A 22,998-nucleotide genomic window follows, 5' to 3' on the forward strand; every position below is an offset into this window, starting at 1 on the left:
GTCTAAAACCAGTCTTCTGATCTGTTCTCAACCCAAATAATGTCTCCAAAAATGAGTCACCAGACACGTAAAAGTTACCCTTGGCACTTGCCATTGGCCCCCGAGTTTTCAAATCACTAATGAAGAGATTCCCAGCCTTAGGGGAACTGCGCCATCTCGTGGTAATAGAGAAAATAGCCCCACCTCCCAAGGTCTCAGAGTAGGTTCTTTACTTACTCATTTCAAAAATAAAAAATATGTGTAGAATTATACAAATAGCGGTATGAAATTTTCTAGGCCTAGGATATTAAATTATGAGAAAATGAAACAGAACCTCTGACCTCTTATCCTTTCTTCTATCTGAGACAGAGAGACAATGGACAAGGGACTTATCCTCAGCCTCTCATATGTAGCTTCTCTGAGATTTCCCCCTACCTCGAAGCTGTTGATACATGACAAGTGGGGTGAGGTGTATCCAGGTCCATTTCATGGTCATCCCTCATCATGGACACAGTCAGAGAAAGAGCTAAAACTTGAGAAAGTTTAGCAATCTTATATACAACATAATCCCTCCTGTTTCATAATTACAACTTTCGTGCAAAGCAACCACCCTTCTGCCACCGAGAAGTTTCCCTTAATGTGGCACATGCTGAGGCAGATATTGTTCCAGTTCTGATTAATAATACATTTGTTTTTCCTTAGCTGTATCTATATGAACCCAGTACATTAGGTGAAGGTTCAATTCCCAGGTATTCAGGAATAGGATGGCCCAGACCCAAACCCCAGGAAGATATTACTACTCAGTCAAGGTGCACCATCTACTTGCTCCACCATATATATGGGTTTTGAAGATGCCAGTACTTGCTTCATGTTCACCCTCATTCAACATAATTTATTTTTGCTGCTTTTCCATGATGTTAATATACATCTATTCTTAATTTAAATTTCTTCTTTGTAATTGATGATTTTCTTACCTCAGTACAATAGAAGCTCCTTCCTGTGCCTATATGCATTAAAAACCTTGAGATTGTCATGGACAACATGGTGATGCAACAAGTTGTTTCATGTGAATGATGGCATCAGGGGTCCACATAAAATGCATGGAAATGTCCTCTCTGAAGAGTAGGTAGTTGACCTCATGCATGAATAAATACAGACTTGGCATGCAAAGCTCAGGGAAGAAAACTTTCAAAAATGCACAGGATGTGGTCTTGGATGATTAAGAAAGTCAAAATGTGAAAAGCAGACAAGGTCCTGATTCTAGGAACCCATTAAAGTCAGGAGGAGACCTGAGAGTTTAGATTAAGTGAAGTGAGAGTCCATGGAGTACAAGTCAGAATTCATTATTTGTTCTGAAGATATTTTCTATGTCATTTTATGAGCATTAACATTGTGAAGAAGTGGGAAGTTGGAATCATTACCCTTTCTGTGCCAGCTGGGCAAATAAAACTTCTATCAACTTCTCTTAAGCCATATCATGGTTTTTTAAATTTAAGTTTTCCCAAACTCTTCAGTGCCAAAAATGAAAATAGGGACAAAACAATACTTGACACAATATAAAAAGAGCCCTGAGGTAAGGAGAATTCTAAGAGGGTCCTCAGGATTCCTGGCTGCTGGCATGTACAAACCCTATTCCAGCTGTTCAAACACTAATTTAAACTCTGCTGTGAAGGGATTTTGCATATTTAATGAAATCTATTGACTTTGATTGCAAATAAAATAAAATTGGTTATTTTAACAAGGGGGGATTATTCAAATAGGCCTGACCATTTCACAGGAGTCATTTACATACGGGTGTACTGATCAGAGACTAAGAACTCAGTAAAATTCAGAGATAACTAGGATGTGATATAGCTGAAAATATTTAATGTTGACTATGGAGGTTGAGGGGCCATGTGACAAGGAATGAAGGCAGCCTCTGGGAGATGAGGACACACAGGCAGCAAGGAATAGGATCACCATCCTACCACTCAGGGAACTGATTCTGTCCAACCACATCAGCTTGGAAGAGAACTCCAAGCTCTGGAACAAACAGAGCCTCACTGAGACCTTCATTTTATCTTCCTAAGACCCTGAGCAGAGAACCCTTCACATTGTGCTCAGCCAGACTCCTGATCTACAGCACTTGAACTAATGAACTGCTCACTGGTTATTAACTAATAAATACAAATATGTGCTTATCAATCGATGTCATGTCAAAGGAGATTCCTGAACCCAGAGAGAAGAAACTGTCATCACATTTACTTCATTGCTGAGTGATGTTGATTCCTCTCTCCTCTGGTACAATGAGTGTGTTTTACACCTCTGTTACCCCTGAATGATGTCCTGTCATTAGACCACATCCACAGGATAAGGACTGAATATTGGGCTATGAAAACACAAGGAAGCACAGAATTCGCTGTAAAGATGGTCAGAATCTGTCCCTTCTTTGACTATATCATCATGTTCTCACATTGATAGAATTTCTGGCAGGAATCAGTAATAGAGGGGAGTGATCTTGGAACATTGCTTAAAGAACTGAGCCACTCTGCTGCCAATATATTTGCTCACACTGCCCCATGCCCTTACCTAGGGAAACTCGGCACATGTGTTCCTGTTGCAAATGTAACATCAGGCTAAGTGAGTTATAAGGGTTGATTCACACACAGACAGCTTTAACATGCATCAGCATTCTCAACAAATTGTGGTCAATGTAATGTTCATTCCCATTGTAGCTACAGGGCCTGATGAAAGTGCCCAATTATGTTATAGGATGAATGAGTGCATGTGATGATTTAGCAAATTGTTACTAAAGAAGGAAAAGCTAATTGTTCATATTAAAATAATGAGATTTTTAAAAAACACATAGAATATACATGTATAGATTAGAATACTCTGCTATTCATTTCAAAAGGTAGCATTGCATTAGAGTGATCAAATATGATCTTGTGTAAGACACTCAACATTCTTTCAACAAATTCATGGAAAGCATATACAACATATTGTGCTGTTTTGGATCTTTTAACAGGAAAAATACATTAGAAAAAAATGGTTAGACCCACATAAAGTCTGGAGTCCAGCTATTATTATTTTATCTATATAAGCAGTGCAGTTTTGAAAATGAACCATGATCATGTAAGAAGTTACCATCGAGAGGAAGTGGGTGAGGCTGCACAGGAATTCTCTGTACTATTTTTGTTACTTTTCTACATGTCTGAAATTATTCCAAAATAAATTTAAAAAATTAAAAAAACAACAACAACAACCTGGCCTGTTGCTTGGGAAACGCTGAGTGAGACTATACTGCTACCGAGTGAGGTCTGCCGAAGTTGACGTAGTGATAACGATTCTCTAAAGCCAGACATCATCTGGAGTGACATTACAGATCTTCCCCTGATGTTCAACATTTTATTTGCAAGTGCGAGCTGGACACTGCTTGAAAAACATCTTTCTTTGACCCCTGATTTTCCTCACTTTTTGGACCATTTGGTAGAAACACAATCCCTTAGAACAGAACTATTCTAACAAAGGTATGTGTCACAATGGATGGGTGTAAAGTTTTTCCCAGAAGTTCATGGGCATAACTTGCTTTAATGCAATTACTTTCTACATCTTTGTCTTCTGATCAAAGTGTTTCCTAAATGAGTTAGTCTAAGATCAGTCAAGTTGTGCTGCTGATTCTTTTTTCCACATCCAAAATCACATCTTCCCTCTTAGGATTTAATTTTTTTAAAAAAAGCTACTACTAAACTCATTATAGGCATTTTCTTGGGATCCAAACCTCTGTAGTCCCAAATGAAAGGAATTCTCACATTCCCACTAGTGCAAACATAAAGAATGAATGACTCTGAAGACAGCAAACACTCCTGTGGTGCCCAATGTTTTGCATTCCACAAAATGGGAGAACCCAGTTAAATTGTTGGTCCAAATATTCCACAATTCAATTGTGAATTTCAAATCAAATCTTTGGTCTAGTTTTCATTGTCTAGCTTGTTTGTCTTCCTGTTTGCCTTTAGTATCTATCTGGTGAAAATTTTGCTTTGAATAATTGCACCTACCTTAGGTCAGCAAAATTGAGATTTAGCTACTTTTGTGGACTATTGGAATTTACATTCCCAAGGGATTTTGAATAATACTTGAAACAAATTTACAGAATAACTATCCAAAAATTCATTAGAAATTAGGACATATGTGCTGCCATATATAATTCTATAATGGCTCAAATTTCTGGAAATTAACCTATAATTGACACTAGGGTGACAAGGTGTGGTCTCAACTACATTTTTTCCATTTATGATCAACACTGTATAAGTTCCAATTCAGTTACTGTGTGTGTACATGGGTTTGTTTTTGTGTGTATATTAATATATGTGGTTAAACACATATAATATTTATATAAGTCATTGTAAATTTTGCCACTGCAGAATCCCTTTGAATTAGTAGAAGAATATAGGGTGCTTGGCCATAATCATGAACATGTGTCAAGCAAAATCAATTAAAAGAAAATCTCTTCACTTTTGGTATTCTAATTTTGTGAGAAAATTATTTTTACCACCACATTTTGCTAATTGACAAAACCACTTTAGCAGACACTTTACATTATCAACTATTATTTCCATGGCTGGCCTCTTAAGTCTCTGAAGCAACAAATATTTTACAGTGATCCCAGCATGTAAAGGTGCAGGGCCAGGAAAGCAAGAAGAGATTTTATGGGTCTCTCTCAGATGTAACTAATGGTTAGAGTGAGAGCTCTGTTCCCACACAAGAATCTCATGAACTAAGACCAGGACAGAAGCTGGGAGTAAAGGACCAAATAAAAGGTCATTGCAACCATCATGAGTTCCTTAAATGCAGCTATTGCTAACAAGTTTGGAATGGGAATCTTAAACTTTTCAACTATGCATGCACCCACCGAGTATTATGGAAACAATAGACCTGTTTTCTATTTATTTGTTCAACAGATAGAGATGAATTTTGCTAGAAAATGAATCCTACTTAGAGTGTTACTCACATGTGATATCAATGATTTAGATGATGATTTAAGAATTTTGAGCTGATGCTATTTAGGTGAGGCTTTGGAATAGCACTGCGGCTTCAATGGGCTGAGATGTTTGAGCATGTTGGAATCGGGAGAATGTATTTTGCATGTGTGATAAATGAATAAATTTGGAGCTGCAGGGTACACACTTGGAGACTGAATAATAGTCTGAAAATATCTGGTCCTAAATCTTGGCACCCATTGGTGTTACAAAATCTCAGAGGGGAAGGTAATGGAAGGGCAGAGCATAGGAAATTTGAAGATGCTGGACTTGAAGATTGGAGAAATGTAGTTAAAAAAATAAAGCAAGAAGGGGTTCTGCAGCCACAATCAGTTGATGAGGTAAGGAATATGTTCTCCCCAGGAGCATTCCAAAGGAGTGTGGCCTTAGAGACACCTTGATTTCAGACTAGTGATGCTGATTTCAATTTTTCAGCCTCCAAACTTGTGAGAGAGCTGATTTTTGTTATTTTAAGTCATCGGATTTCTTGTAATTTGTTAAAGCAGTAACAGAAATATAATTTAATCAATAAAAATTATTGAATAACAGAGAATCAAAGGCATTTTTTGAATGAGACATGAAAATGCTATTAAAGCTTGTACCCAAATATTTTCTATACATCAGGTGCTGGTCAAAGCATTTTATGTGTTGTGAATCATTTTGCCTCAAAATACCCTACAAAATAGGTATAATTTTTATATCCACAATACGCCTCAAAAAACATTCCACTATAAGTTATATCATTTACTCAAGTACGTCATTACTCAAGGAAGTATCAGAGCTGTAATTAAAAAAAAAGATTCCTGAAAAAACAAAGCCATGGGACAATTCGTACACATTTTTAATTAGGGTTAGAGAATTGGGGAGTGGCTTTTAATAGGAAGAGAATGACTGAGAGTAATAAATTTCTGTCTTCCAAAAGTATTTTTTGTTTTCCAAAGAAAACATAGAAATGACAAGACCTGGGATAGGACTGTACAAGCACAAGCAGGAAACTCTGAGCAGAAAGGCCCGGATGGAACCGAGGCTGCAGTAGGGAAGGAGGGAAACAGGCAGACATGATCTCTGGTGGAATTTTGACCTGAGAAGACCAGAGTTATGTCTTGATATTGATCTGGAGGGTGACAGCCAGGAGGGGCAGTGATTGCAGAGGACATGAAGGACACTGAGGGGAGTTAATATAGGAACATTTACATCAAGAAGGCACAGGAACTGGTAGTTGACCCATCAGGGGAGAAAACTCTCTGATCTTAATAGCAGAGGGCAGAGCTGTAGCTTTGCTTGTTCAGTCATGAGCATCTGTCTCTATGGAAAAGGCAGTTTCTGGTGATCCAATAATCTCCTGATAATATAATGGAGGCTACATGGAGAGAGGTGATAGGTAGATGTCTAACTCTCTAAAGGTGTCAGTACTGTAATCCCTGGAACACGTGCATATGTTACTTTACATGGCAAAAGGAAGTTTGGAGATGTGATTAAGATATAGACCTTGAATTGAATAAATTATCCTAGATTATCTACATGAGCCAAATCAGTTTGCATGAGTCCAAAAAATTGCAATCCCACATGTTGTGATGAGAAGAAGGGGAAACTGTGGGAGAGGCACCATGGAAATTAAATTTTTCTCTATTTGAGGTGGGAGTAAGGGGGCCTCAGTGTGGGAGCCCCAAAAGTTAAAGAAATATATTCTTTAAAAGCATCTCCAGTATGGAATGCAGCCATCTGGCATTTTGATTTCTCATCACTAAGATCCTTTTATGATCTTCTTACTTCCAGGAGTGTAAATGATGAGTTTCTAACATTTGAGCCGCAAGTTTGTGGTATTTTGTTTCAGCTCCCATAGAAAACAAATAAGAGATCTCTATTGCATTTTCCTACACTGACTTCAACAACAGGAGATCCAAAAGTCATTTTGCACTTACTTGTCAGGATAAACATCCTCTCTGGGAATCTGACAAGCTGTGAAAATCGAGGCCTGATTGGGGAGGATACATTGAGTGAGAACTAGAGAGATTCATGCTCAAGGCTTAAGTGATGTGGGAGGACAGCTGTAATGTAACTGAGAGAGAAGTCATTCCCCACACCTTCAGCCTTGAGCCTGATGATGCTGAGACTGAAATGTGTAGCTGACCCAGTGCCACTGAATCGATGGGGAACTCCATTAATCTAGGTGGATACCCAAGAATTGGCAGTTTAGGGACTTGTCTTTGTTTTGCTGGATCCAGGAAAATTTGATCTTCTGGATTAAGCTCTATGAAATCTTCTGGCAATATTATACTTTTCTCCAGGAGAAAATAAGATAAGACCATAGTTGACAAATGAAATCAGTTCAGACAAATATCTGATATAAATGCATTATTTTGAAAAAAAATTAAAAATATGTTTTACAACATCATTTTTAAAATAATTAGAATTCATTTTTTAACTGTCAATCTAATATTAGTTTTCTTAATCCTTAAAGATAATAATATGAATGAATGAAAGTGCTTAAGTTCTCACCTGGGAATCCAAGCAACAGCATGTGATGATCTGGGTCTGTGACATCATCATTCAGCTGTTGCCCTATTAATCCCTGCGGAGGTCACACTGTGTTAAAAGGGCCCATTTGTAAAGCTCTGGCAGCTACCTAGGATGCAGAGGGTCTATACAAATCAGAGAGTGATCATAGAAGCAAATCAAATGATCTATGCATTGTGGATGCATAAAAGGTAAAGAAAGAGCTAAAGACATCATCATTGCAGATAATAGACTCTGTGACAGTGAAAGACACAGAAATCAGTGTCTAAAATTTCCAATAAATATTCAGAAGTTGAAATATAAAAAACAGATTTGCAAAATCAATAGTTTTTGTTAAACACACTACATCCAAAAAGACGGTCTATGAAGAGCCTCTATTTTGAGTTCACCTATGTCTTAATATCTATACCACCTAAAAACAGTTATCTTACAAAGATAGTATGATATTTTGGAAGTCCTTTAGACAAGGAATGTATTAGTATTAGAAGTGATTTGTTCAGGAATATGTTGCAAAACCTTCAATTTGCATTTTGGAGTCTGGCAAAGGCCAGAAGGGCAGAACTGGACTCTAAAGTCCACCAGGTTGGAAAGTTCTCAGGTAGACCAGTCCTCCCTTAACCTAGGATTCCCTTGGGGCTCCATCCTCAGGGGAGCAGCAAATGAGATCTGGAACAAACCTTTCTCCATATCAGATGCTAGTAGTTAGAACCACTCAAGTGGATGGGTCTAGAGTTTTTGAACTTTAACTTGGTTTGAACTCTATTTGGTAGCATCCACAAGCCCTTAGCAGCAAAATATTTAAAATTTCTCTTGAGGAGAGCACTCTAATTGAAACTCTCAAGTATTCTCATAAGTAGTTTTAGAACTGCCAATATTAGCAAGATATTGGAGACTTCTCAACATCTTCAAAAGTAAGAGATCCTAAATGTGAAAAACACAAGTAATTACAGAGTCACATCAGCAGATAAGTCTCATTGGACTTCAGCTTTTCAAATTCCCAAAAATTTTTAAGGGAATAATAAAAATGTGAAAATCTTCATAAAGAAAGGAAATTGTAAATGTAACATTGCACTCTCAATAAAGAACATCCCTCCAAAAAATACAGAGCCAAGCCTTTTCCTTTGTTCATTATCTGAATCATCCCTTGCATGTGAAACCATGTTAACAGGCTTTTTAAAGATGTGACCTTTAGTTAAGGCTGGGCAACTGAATCAATTTGGGTTTTAATCAGGATTAACTGGAGTTTTTTATAAACAGAATGAAATTGAGATTTAGAGGAAAAGCCAGAGAGCAACAAGACATAGGAAGACAACAGAACTCAGAAGAGGTGGAAGGTGTTGCCCTGTGCATTCACCTGGAGGGGGAGTCAAGAGCCAAGGGATGCTGGCAGCCAGCCCCAGGACACCACATCAGTTGTGGAGAAAGCCGCACCTTGCTGATGCCTTGATTCTGGACTAGCTTATCTCAAAAGTGTAGGTAAATGGTATTTCCTTATAGAAAGAATCCCAGGGTGTGCCTGGTTCTAGACTTGTGTGCTGCAGTGGTCTGGGAGAGGCATGGAACTCCCTCACCTCAGGAAATGAGGGAGGGAGGGGACAGTTCTGACACACATATTGGCTGCTGAATAAAATGAGATGGCAGGGACCCACAGCCTTGGTCTCTTCTTGACAGGAACCCTCAGCATTGTGGGACAGTTATCCCTAATTGCATTGAAAACAGAGGGGTCAGAGAACAGAAAACATAATGTACTTATGCAGGACTGTGGGGAACAGGTGACCAAAGAGCACCATCGGCTTAGAAGGCTGGGGAAGTGCAGTCTGAGGAGCTGCTTTCCTGTCCCTTTCTCTAGGGCCTTTTAGAAGGGGACTGCACTCCCTGCATGGGAGCATAGCTCTGGTTAGGCTGTGAAATACAGCAAAAGGAAACGTTCAACTTGAACCCATGGGAAGGTACACAGTAATGTCTGCTGACTCTTCTGTCTCTGACTGTCCGTGTGTCCTTGCTTATGCCTCCTTGAACATTTCTGCATCTGAGCTTGCTCCAAAGTGTTTCTGCTTTTTATCTTCTCTTAAATTACTCCAGAAAAAGTCATTAACCACAACAATGAATTGTGTGGGTCCTATGCCCATGAAAACAACCTAGTCAAAACATCCTACCAACAATAATGGATTAGAAGAGTGTAGCTTTTCTGGGGTACATAACAGATTCAAACATGCACACCTTTTTATCTTAAAAATGGATAAATAGAGAGATAAGTAATATATGTGATTAATATACTCCAAAGGATAAAAGAGTTGAACTAAGGATAATTCACTGTATTAATGTTGACTATTGATGGATTAAACTTTTCAAGAAAAAGGCACACATTGGCATAAAGGATAAAATACAATGTCCAACTATAGGCTTTTAAAAAGTGACTCCTTTAGACAAAAGGATACAAATAAGTTAAAAATGTAAGGGCAGAAAATGATATTCCACACAAGCAGTAATGAAATAAAAGCTGGGAAAGCTATCCTAATACCAGAAAAAATCAACTTTACATGCAAAAGTTTTGTAAGGTATGAAGAGCAAAACTATATATTAATAAAAGAGACAATTCACCAGGAAGAAATAGAAGTCATCAGTATGTATATACCTAATCAAAATGGCCCAAATTCTTCAGACAAACTCTGGCAAAACTGAGGTTGAGAGATAGGTTTCTCTATAATCATAGCAGGAGATTTCAACACACCACTCTCTGCAATAGTGCATCAAAACAGAGGATCAACAAGGAAAAAGAGAACCTAAATAATATGATAAATAAACTAGATCTAACAGACATATAGAGAATATTCAGTTCAATAACAGCACTATAAACATTCTTCTAAGAGCACAAGGAGAGTTCTTCCGGATAGACTACATGCTGGGGTACAAACAGGTCTTAATATATTTGAAAAGATTGAAATTGTAGAATGTGCTTTTCCTGATCATACTGAAGTGAAGCAGGAAGTCAATTACAACTTGAGAACTGGAAATATCATTAATATATGAAGGTTAAACTGCATGTTCTGAAATAATTTTGCATCAAAGAAAAAGTGAAAGAGAAGTTATGCTTTGTATTCATAGTTCCTGTTCTTTTATTTTTTGTTTTTATTTTATTTTGTTTTATTTCTCCATGATTTTCTTGCTTTCTCTGGTTTTCTTTTCGTGTCATATGTAATTTGATTTTCTCTTATCTATATGCATAGCATTTAATTCTTTTTAAAATTATCATATTGGTTGTCCTAGACTTTACAATATATATTTATAACTTATCTATATGCATTTTCAACCTACACTGTCACACTTCACATGTACTGCAGGTAACATAAGAGTCATTCCAATTCTTCCCCCTATCTCTTATAGCACTGTTGTCATGTATTGCCATATTATTTTTTATTATTTTTTTTACATGGGCAGGCACTGTGAATCGAACCCGGGTCCTCTGGCATGGCAGGCAAGCATTTTTGACTGCTGAGCCACTGTGGCCCACACAACCATATTATTTTATAGTATAATACAGTGTCACATCACTTAACCATAAATTATCCAAAATAGTATTGCTATTATTAAGAACAAACTGTTATCTTCTTTATCAGTTAAAAGAAAGAAACAGAAAAGATTCTATTTTACCTACATTTATTCCTTCTCAAATACTTTTCCCTTCTCTAGATAAATCTCAGTTTCGAACCTATATCATTTCCTTTCTCTCTGAGCAACTGTGCTTAACATTTCTCACAGGAAATAATTGCAAATGCCTCACATTTTGTTTGTCTGAGACACTCCTTATTTCTCCTTCAATATTAAGGGTAGTTCTGGATGCAGAATCCTAGATTATGGGTGCTTTTTTCTTACATTAAATATCTCACTCACCTCTTCTTGCTTGCATGGTTTATGAGTAGGCATCTAATGTAATAACTACACTTGTTTCTCTAATGGTAGGATATTTCATTTCTGTGGCCTCTTTCAAAGTTCTCTCTTTGCTTTTGATCCTCTGCGGTTTGAATATAATACACATGGCTGTAGTTGAGGGGATTTTATCTATCCTCGTATTCTCTGAGCTCCTTAGATATATGGTCTCATGTTTTTCAACTAAATTTTTACAATTTTCAGCCATTATTACATCAAATATTTATTGTATCAATTTCTTTCTTGATCCCTGGTATTCATATTTTCATATCACATATTTTAATTGCATTACAGTTGTCAGATATTCTTCCATTATTTTCTTTTCTCACTTTATTTTTAAGATTAAGTAGATCCATTGCTATATCCTCAGAGGAAAATGGATGTCAGTCCTACCACCTAAGGAACTGATTCCATCAAACCATGTCAGCTTGGGTTTCAGCTTATTAATGGTGTCAGAATGCAATATACAAGAAATGGATTGGCTGTAATAATGGGGATTTATTATGTTACAAGTTAGAATCTTAAGACTATGAAAACATCCAAAGTAAAGAACCAAAATGAGGATAACTTCCTGGAGGAAAGCCAGTAGCTCTCTCTCTAAACATCTGTAGACTCTCACTTAGCTCCTCTGGAGCCAATTCTGGAATTTTGTCTCTTAGCTGCCCTTGGTTCTCTACAAGCCCTGACTATTCCTGTGAGTCTTTGCTTACCCCTAGGGTAATTCTGCCTGTATCTCCATGTGTCCCAGGCAAGGAGAGTGGATCCTCCCCTGTATGTGGAAGGGATGAGTTTGCCCCAAAAGCAGAGTGGGAACTTCCTCCTCAGTGCTCAGGAAGGGTTTTCCTACCTCCATGCTCTTGGATCTAGAAATATTGTCACCATACTGATCCCTTGATTTTAAGCTTGTTAGACCCTGAGCAGAGAAACCTCCATAGTGTATCCAGGCAGCTTTGTGACCTGTAACACTGTGAGCTAATATACTGCTAGTCACTTATTATATGATAGAGAAATTTGTTCATTAATGTACCTCATGCTATAAGAATTATAAATTAAGAGAGAAAAAATACTCATCCCATTTAGTCCCAGGTAAAGATTCTGATGACACTTCTGTTTCTGAAGCAATGTGCTGTCTGTCCATTTAACTCACAAATATTTTCCTAATGGGTTTCCACATCACACAATCTGGATTGAATACTGTGCTATAAAAATTAAAGCAGAATTTACTTTCAAGACAGTCCTGGTCTGTCCCTGATTCTCCTCATGGCCATATCCTCTGAGGAAGGAAACAATCCTCAGCAGGACTCACTTTTAGAGATGGGAGTGACCTATGGACATCCCAAGCAGACCTGAGCATACTGCTTAATTGTGCAGAAATGTCAGATGTACCAATGTGGATGTTTCCTTCCACCAGGGGCATCTATACCTGTTTGTATTTATGTCCTCACCTCAAAAAAAAAACCCTATTATTCTTCAATTTCTTTTAGAATGTATAATTCTAGACTTAGGTTTATTACTGGATACATCCAATGTTAACATGGGAACAATCTCTTAATTAGAGATAAAATTCTACCTGACACCCCCTTATACATTTACTCGGCAGCTCACACTGCCACATGCTCTTACTTGGGACACTCAGTTCAAGGGTCCCTGCTGCAGACATGTCATCACACTGAGTGAGGTGTAAGGGCCCATTCACATGCTGCCACCTTTACCACACATCAGGGTTCTCACATAACCGTCATGGTCTCTGGGATCTCCTTTCCTTACTCAGCTCCAGGGCCCCATGAAGGTGACCAACTCCCTCTTCTGTATTAATCATGAAGATGATGAATTCAATAATTGAAAACATAGAGGCATTTGCTCATCATTAACATTGAAATAATGAGATTGGTGGAGAATCTCATAAATAATCATGGATAGAATAAAATGTTATGCTATTCATGTAAAATTGGACCATTGCATTAACAGTGACCATGGCATTCCTTTGTAAAATCACATAATTTTTTTGTAAGCAATTCATGAAAACCAAGTTGAATGTGGTGCCCTGGATTTGATCTTAGAAAAGGAAAAGAACATGAGAAAAGAAATTATTAGTATGATTAAAGTCTGGATTTTATTTAATATGACTCTCCCATGTAAATTTGGTAGTTTGATAAATGTGGGAGGATCACATAGCATGTTATCTTCAGGGGCAAGTCATTGAGTTTGTATAGGAATGTTGTACTATTTCTGCATCTTTATGGAAACAAAACCAATTTATTACAAAATTGAGACTTATTTTTAAAAGAACATGGAAAAATTCCTTAGTATATTTGAATGAATGTTGAATGTGCCCAAGGGAGTCTGTCATGAATGACAATGTAAGATCACCCTTCCCCCTTCTGAAGTCACATTATAGTTCTTATACTAGACATTCAGCATCTCCCTTTGCAGGTGAGACCTGACAGTATTTGCAAAATATGCTTCTTTAACACCTAATTTTTGTCACCTCATTAGACATTTTTATCCAAGGAAACATCCCTAGAGTAGCCCTCTCACACCTGGATAAGTGTGCCCCTGGGTGACACCAAGATTTTCTCAGCGCTTCATGTGCATCAAAAGCTTTAAAGCATTTAAATTCCTATAATCTTGTCTCCTGTGCAAAACTCTTTCCTAAAACAGAAAAGGAGAAGAAGTGTCTAGTTCTGCTGCTGTCACTCCTTTCCTACCTTCAAGTTAGGCAATTTTTCTGGATTTGTGCTTTAGTAATAAAAAATTTCCAGCACTCACCTCACGATAGACATTTCCTTGGGAACCAGAACTTCTGCAGGGACATTCACATTGCCACCAGGATAGACATTATAAATCGAATGACACCAGAGATGGGCAACAGTCCTGTGGTGCCCAATGTTTCACTCAACAAAAGTAAAGGAGAATCTACTTGAATTGTCAGCCCAAATATTCCAGAATGCAATTGTGGAATTTGAAAATTAAGTCATTGCAGGAGTTCTTGCTCAATTTCATCTTTTCCTACCCAACACTATCCAGCTGAGAAGCTCTTCTTTGATACCAAAAATTTCATTTAAAAAATTCAAATCATTAAAGTTAAAATATGTTCTTTTGAAGTATATGAGTTTATTCATATAATACAGACATTATTTTATTCTTTGCAAAATTGTTTCCCTTCTAAGGAAGCCAAGCAAAGACATGTCACTTCACATTTCTTATTTTCCTAGAAAACATGAAATCAAAGATACAGAAAATAAATTTAGAAGAACCCACATTTTATCTAAGGAAAAATCATGCTTCAGAGTGATACTTAAATATTCAGCAGATAAAAATGGCAAATTGGTATTGGGCCCAGCATTCTTAAAACAAATCTCTCTTTGAGAAATGCATGTAAACGTCCTGGCACAGACAAATGATGTCCACTTTCCACGTGTCCAGCCCCAAGATATGGTTAATGGGAAGTGTTTTATGTAACAGATTTATCATCTTTCCTAATTGAGAAACAAATAAGGAATTTTAAACTATGGAGGAAGAACTCCTGCAATGACTTAATTTTTAAATTCCACAATCTGTTATTTATGTAACAGATTTATCATCTTGTCCTTATTGAGAAACAAAAATTCAGTAGGTGATTTTTGTTTAGCCCTCACTTTTATTTATTTACCTTATTGCTCCCAAAAATGGTGCTGTGAAATTTAAAAATGAAGTGTAATGAAACAGTAATATTACCACTATAAACACCTACACTAAATGGAAGAAAAGAAACCACTGCAGTAAGATAACAAACTGTCCTCTATTACTTGTACAGTTGTACAGCAGGACTTCTGAGCATTTTCTACAAAAAATATGTTTCAAATAAATAACTGGCAGTTTCCAACACTAACAGTGCAGCCACTGAGTGCACCTGGCCACTTTGTGCACTGAGGGGTGCACAGCACAGAGCAAAGCACAACTGGGCAGGATGCCAAGAGACTGCAGGGACAAACACACCAACCAGGAGGATCCAGCTGCCCCAAGGTGAAAAGGGAAAAGGCCATGATCAAAAGAAATATTATCACATTTGAAACATATTTTAAGAATTAGTCATTATCATAATTATCCAAATATTAAAGTATTGACAACCCAGCTAATGACTGAACATGACTGTTCAATGTAGAAATTAATAATCCATGGCTAAATGCACTGTGAGGTGGGGTGAGTGGAAAAGCACCAAGGTGCTGAGTGTTCAAGCAAAGTATGGCAACAAAAATGTTAGGCAGTAACAAGAGGACTCTGAAGTGGGAGGATATATTTATATTTGATAAAAATTGCAGATATAATAAACAGAAAGAAAGAGGTGCTTGTGCAGCATGGAAATGATGGTAATGCCCAAGTGTGGTCCAGGTGCAAGGAATTGCTAGAAGCATTTCACAAATATTGGCTTATTGTGCCTCATGACATTCCTAGAAAATAGAAGCAATTATTTCAGCCATTGAACATGTGTGAAAACCCAGCCACAGAGTAGTAAACAAAGTTCCCAGAGCTGGCAAGGGTCAAAACAATACAAAATAAGTTTCATACCTTAAGGATCAAGGTCATAATATACTCATTTATGGTATATTTGGTTTTCTAAAGCTGCCAGAATGTCATGCAAAAGAAATAGATTAATTTTGTATCAGGTTTATTTGGTTATAAAATTACAGTTTCTAGCCCATGTAAATGCCCAAATTAAGACATCAAGAGGAAGAAATCCTCTCTGAGGAAAGGCTTCTGGCATTCAGGGTTTCTCTGTCACAAGAGAGCATGCATGGTGATGTCTGTTTGTCCTTCTCTACTGGTCCTGGTTTCAATGATGGTATCCAAAATGTAACTGGGTACTTCTCTCTCTATTCTCCAGATTTACCTGATGTTCAAGCTTGAAAACTGTTGAATGTAATATACCAGAGACAGAAAGGCTTTTACAAACAGGAATTTATTATTAAGTTGCAAATTTACATGTTCTAAGGCTGTGAAAATGTCCAAATTAAAGCAAGATTATACAAGATTAGAAGTGTTCAATATAAGGCATCCAGGGAAAGTTTCCTTGGTTCAAGAAGGCTGATGATGTCCACAGTTTCTTTCTCAACAGGAAAGACAAGCAGAAACATGGAAACATCAGCTAGCTTTCACTCCAGGCTTCTGATTTCATCAAGCTCTCATGGGTACATTTTCCTTCCTCTCCAAAGATCTCTGGCTATATGGGCCCTTTCCAAAATAGTTGCCTTTTAAATGCTCCAGTAAGCAACCCCATGTTGAATGGGTGGAGACACATTCCATGGGAAAAATCAGAAAGCTCCCAACCCATAATATTGAATGAGATTTAGAAAACATGGCTTTTCTTGGACCCATGATAGATTCAAAGTGGCACACATACCTTTTGCCTCTTATAAAGGACTCCTGTGAAGGATTAAGACTCACCTTCACAGCTCAAATGAAATATTCTAACAAGAGTTTCCAACCCATATTAGGTCTATCAGCATAAGGATGGAGAAAAGAACACTGCATTTTGGGGGTACATAACAGCTCTAAAACAGTATATGTGGATACTTAGGTTTAGCAAATAAGAGAATGGCCTTTAGAAGGAGTATGAATGAGAGAAATGACTTTCCATCTTTTTGGTTTTGCTGTCTTTTGTTTTAAGAAGAAAAGACAGAATTGAGCAACGGAACTAAATAGGACCACAAAAAGCTACAGTCAGAAAATGATGAGCAGCAAATCCTGGCTGGAAAGGGGGTCCAGTAGGAAGGGACAGTCAGTGGTGGGGATTTTTAATCTGAAGTGGCCAGGATTATACCTTGAAAAACCTTTGATGTGGGAGAAAATGACAAGGAAAAATGGGAGAGAAAGAAATTGAGAAAGAAATAAAACAGGAAGGTTTAATGTTGATTCATCAGAGTACAAATCTCACTGGGTCTCAAACAAGTCGGGGCTGCATGGAATTTGCTTGCTTCAGTCAAGTGCATCCATCTGTACAGAACTTACTGACAATGGTCCTTACAATGTGAGAAATGCAGAAGATTTTGTGGGTCAGATTAACAACCCCAAAGACATTCACAAAACTAATTTTGAGTCTACAATCTGTTACTATATATGGCGAAAACGACTTTGAAAATATCAAGAAGTACATAGATGCTGAGATGGGAAACTACCCTGGATTATCTCAGTGCCCCTGTGAAAACATATGAGTCCTGAAAAGGAAACAGCCTCTCAGGACTGTGGTCAGAGAAACATGGGACAACAGAAGCAGGGTCAGGAGATGAAGTGTTGGTTAATATGAAGAACAATGAATGGGAACAAAGGTCAGGGAACTGGGAGGTCTCTACAAGCTGGAAATGGCAAGAAACAGCTTTTCCCCTGAGGTTACCACAAAGGGACACTACAGTACAGTGATTTTAGCCAAGTGAGATCCATTTTACTCTAACGTTTTGCAGAACTGTAAATGAGACATTTCTATCATTTGTGGGGATTTTACAGGATCAATAGGAATCAAACACAGAGACCTTTACTCCATTATCCTACAGTCACCATCACAGAAACAGAGTAAAGACACCAGATCCCCTAACTATCTTCTAGTCCCTGAAAACCTTCTTGAAAAGAAATCAGTAGGCAATCTCTGAGGAAGATAGAGGAGGCAGGTAAATCCAGGAAATAAATACATCATAAGAGACTCACTGACAAACAGCACAGAGGAGAATGCTGGATAAAACAGTGAATCACAATGGGAGGAAAGTCATAATTCTTCTGACAGAATTAATCTGCCTGTCTTCAGCCTGGAACCCACTGATGCTGAGAAGGAAGTCTGTTCTAATCAATTTACAAGGAATTGTCAGGAATTCCAATACTTTGTAGATGCCAAGGACATGAGCAGTTGGGTAACTGTCCAGGCTTCTGCTGTGTACAGGTTTGAAAGTCTTACGAACCCCAGAAAAGCCATATTTTAATCCTGACCCAATGTTGTGGGAGCAGCTGTTTCTGTTAACCCTGATTTAACACTGCAGATTAGAATTTGATTATTTTACTGGAATCTTTTGAAAGAGGAAACATTTTCAAGAACAGAACCCTCAGAGCCAACAGAGCCCAGAGCTGACATAGAAGTTGACATTTGGAGAACAGAGACATGAATGTTTGGAGATGCTTGGGGCCTACAGACATCACCAAGAGATGTTAAGAAGCCAGCACCTAGAGAAAACTATGGGAAGCCAGGCGATGACAGCCAGCCCTGCAGAAGCAAAGTGAGGATACCCCCTTTCCCCCAGGAAGAGACCCTAAAAGCAATGGAGCCCAGCAGATGCAAGCCATGTGACTGCCAAGTGGACAGAGGTGTTCCTGATCCATCAGCCATCCAGAACAAAAAATACCTTTTCTTGAAGAACTAAGCTTGGACTTTTTTATGGTTTAGAACTGTAAAATTGTAACTAATTTAATTCCCCTTTTAAAAGCTATTCCAGTTCTTGTATATCACATTCTGGAGACTTGCAAACTAACACATGCTGGAACCAGGCTAAGTAATTCTTGTGGTTGAGACTGGATAAAATACTGGGACTGGACATGGTGCTGATGTTTAACCTCAGATATGGCAACACAGCCAGGGAGTCTTGAGACTCAGACCTCACAAGTTTCCCTGAGTCACCTGCAATCATAATGAACCATAAACACAGATGCATGGATTATGCCAACAAATTCAAAGTCAGATTGTCCCCTCTTTGTTTCCTTGTGGTTATACTTATTTCTGAGGCCTATAACATTGAATATTGGCTGTAACATTTGGGAAATTACAGCTATTTCTGTGTGCATCTGAAGTAATTTCTCATAATCTACAAAGACTCAAATATTGTTTGATTGAGCTCCTTTTACCCTTCAACAAGAGTCCCAGAGCAGAAAAATCAGAAAGAGGTAGGATGTGACATGATCAGTTCCTTTGCCCTGCCTATTACAGCTCTTTTCACATCACCAAGGCACAGACCCCGAGTGGAAACTTATGAGCAGTGCCAGAGGGGTCTGCATGAAGCAGGAAGGGTTCATACAAGGAAATTGTTTTGTGGATTGTGGAAGGATATAATGTTTAATGCCAAAAATATTACTGAAAATGTGACTTATTGATCATGAAACATGTAGTAATCAATTTCAAAAATGAAATTTGCAATAATTAATTTTAAAGTAAATATATATTCAAAATGGGTGACATTCTCTTGTTACACAAGATGCACTCAACATGGTGGGCCACAGTGGCTGAGCAGGTAGAGTTGTCACCTGCTGCGCTGGAGACCTGGGTTTGATTCCCAGTGCCTTCCCATGGGAAAAAAAGATGCAATGAATAACACAGGATAATCTAAATAAGAACCTCATATTGAATGTGTATATCTCCTTAATAAAATTCATGATCTGAAAAGATATTGGATTACCCACAATTGGAGATAGTTTATTACCAAAGAAGCATTGTCCTGAAACCATCAAAGGACACTGCAAATACGTACCTGGGTTCCAGATCCATGCAAAGGTTATGTCAGTGAGAGCCTCGAGCCCATCCAGGTGAGAAATTCTGAAGGCACATGTACAGCATGCATCATAAGTGAATTGACAACAGCATTTCTCCTTATACTTCACATTTCAAAACAATCACAGAGTTTATTTAAAGGAATGAATAACAAATATGATAATATGTACATGGAAAGCTAAATTTTAATGATGACCTTATACTTTTAACATAAACAAATCAAAGTTTCTAGATCTTGTATAAGGAAAACCAAAATTGAAAACTGAATGTAGGCAATTGAGAGAAGCAGAAAATTTACAAAACTAGAAGCCAGAGCAGAAGAAACTTTCCAAAAATGCAATACTGGGAATGAAAAACATGGAAAAAAAACTCACGGACATAGAGAATACAGGGAGATGCACAGAGAGAAGAACTAATATACATTCTGAGAAGGCAGATAATGGGCAGATATATATTTGAACAAACAATGATTGAGAATTATCCAGAACAAGTGGAAGAAACCAATTCCCAAACTCAAGTGCCATCAAACCAAAGCCAAAGTAGTCAATAGTCAATAGTAGTCCATAATGAGACACATCTCAGAAAACTGTAGAATATTGAAGACAAAGAGGAAAACACGCAGTCATACATAAAGTCATAGATCCCCTTCAGTGCAGTGATCCTTTATAGTGACATAAATAATTTATACTTGGTAGCCCATCATTTTTGCCTAGGGATAAGCACTCTTCTTGAGTGACCACCCCAGCTAGCCCTGCCTTCCTTGTACCCTGGTTCTCAGCCTGCAGCTCCATATGGACTGGGTGGTAAGAGCTGCCCTCAGCTTCTCTGAATGGCCCCTGCTGCTCCTTTTCTAGACAGCTCTTTGCCATCTCAAACCTCATAATTATTAGAAGGCCTGTAACTGCCCAGGCTTTGGATGATCAGAATCTGCATTTGGTTTCTCCAAAAGGCCTGGCCCTGACATTTCTGATTTTGCTCTGTGTAGTTTGAAACTTGTAATCCCCAGTGTCTGTGGTTAAAGCCTCACTCCCTTCTCTGAGCCATGATAAATGTGAGAATCCATGAGTGTTACCCCCACCCCTAAAGGGGCCAAGTTTAGATAAGCTTTCCTTCCTCAACACCTTTATTCTCTGATTTCCTGCTCCATATTCTTTATGTCTATATAGCTGTCCTTTTCTGCCCTTGAGTCTGGCTGGCCAATTGTACCTCTTCATTATCACTCAAAGAACTTCCACATATCATCCAAAACAATTGGCCTGGGAAGTAGGGTGATTTGATATTGATTCACAAACACAGGTGGGAATGTATTCAGGTGCTCTTGGCTTAATTATCAGCTGTCCCAGTGGCCAGCACCGTTAGGGAGGCTTCATTACTGGATGGTGTGCATTGGTGCTGCCTTGCACTCCTGTCCTTGGTTTAATTTGGGGTTACTTTTATACTATCCCCAAGCTTTGGATCCATTAAATGGGCCAACATTCTGCAGAGAGGCATGGCACAGCTCCCTAGACACTGATTAATTTGGCTATCTGCTATGTAATTTTCCTTGACGTATTTTAAATTAAAATTTTAAATATTCACTATATATTTAGAATACATAGAATTTCACACATTTATTGACACATATGAAAAATAATATCCTCAAGTGGCACTGTATATGATGGAGTATTTGATCACTTAATACTGGTTTTATAAATTAAAACATAAAAACAAACTGAATCTTGGGAAGGTTTAATTCTGTCAATAAACATGTTAGTTGATAAGACAGCTATATCTTGTTCTAATGTATTTATATTGTCAGTTCAAACTTCTCTTCTCAGTTCTAAATTCAACATTCCTGCATGTCACTATGGCACTTCTACCTCAGTATCTCTGACATCTATCTCATGGTCTTTCCACCTCCACACAAGCCAACCCCACCCAATTCCACCCAAGGGAAGGAGCAGCAACAACCTGTTGACTAAGGCAGAATCAGTGGAGTCATCCTCGACAACACTCTTTACCTCAGCACTCACATCCACCTCCTGTCAATCTTACAACTACCTATTCCCTAACCCATCCACATCTTCTTAACTCCACTGTCATGACTTTAGACCAACTATCAACATCTCTCTCCTGGATTCCTGAAATAACTTCCCACCTGCTCATCTTACATCTATTCTTGACATTTTTTTAAAAAATAAGTTACACTTCACTAAAACCAGAGAGATCTTTTTGAAAGGCAAATTTGGTCATGTCATCTGGCTGCTTAAAAACCTGCATTAAGCATGACATTTTATTTAAATTTGCCTATGGTTAAACTAACTAAAGTATCCATTGTTGGTGGGTCCAAGTGCACTGTTTGTTTTTGTAAATAAAAGAATAAAATTAAAAAATAAAATAAATAATAAAAAAACTAGCATAACCTGGGGTGCAATTGTAGTTCATTGCAAAAACAATTTTGCTTGCAGTGTGGCAGACACGAATTTGATACCTAACACAAGCACTTTCCAAAACAAACAAAAAAGCTAACAAAAAAATCAACAAATCATGCTGCAATAAAGAATAGTCACGTGGAAAAAGAATGAAATGTGACCCTGGCTTACAGGATACAAACACACAGACACACACACACACACACACACACACACACAGAAACACCTTTCCACTGCACCAAGTTAAACACACACCCACACACAAACAGAGAAAGTACTTACTTATTGGCCTCAAACATGCTTATCTTCCATCAAATTTTGCATTTCCTGATTTTCTGTCATCAATATCAGCTACCCCTTCAAACTTAAACTCTGAAAGACAGACTTATTTTTTTAATTGCTTATTGCCATTATTATAAAGCAAATACCCAGAAGTATATTTGGCATATAGTAGACTCTCAATTAGAATTTATTTAATAAATGAAAAGTGAAATCAATGAAGGAAAGCCTTAACTATAACAAACTCACTCACAAATATAACACTAAAATAGAATAATCAATTGTTTAATGCAAGGATGGAAAGCATTCTAGCTTTAATGGAAGTGTAAATATGTTAGCATGAAATAAATACCCAGGGGAAAGAAAC

The 22,998-nt window shown here is 37.8% G+C and overlaps 1 long non-coding RNA gene across 1 annotated transcript; it reads right to left on the reverse strand.

Moving 5' to 3' along the window:
- Positions 1 to 16,292: 16,292 nt before the first annotated feature.
- Positions 16,293 to 22,659, reverse strand: LOC143660549 (uncharacterized). The gene is made up of 3 exons (XR_013164120.1): positions 22,635 to 22,659; positions 19,922 to 19,986; positions 16,293 to 16,331 (listed from the first exon to the last, which is right to left on the reverse strand). It is a non-coding gene; the product is annotated as an uncharacterized LOC143660549 (long non-coding RNA).
- Positions 22,660 to 22,998: the final 339 nt, after the last annotated feature.

The sequence above is a fragment of the Tamandua tetradactyla genome, chromosome 17, assembly GCF_023851605.1.
Source record: "Tamandua tetradactyla isolate mTamTet1 chromosome 17, mTamTet1.pri, whole genome shotgun sequence".
Taxonomy (NCBI): Eukaryota; Metazoa; Chordata; class Mammalia; order Pilosa; family Myrmecophagidae; genus Tamandua; species Tamandua tetradactyla.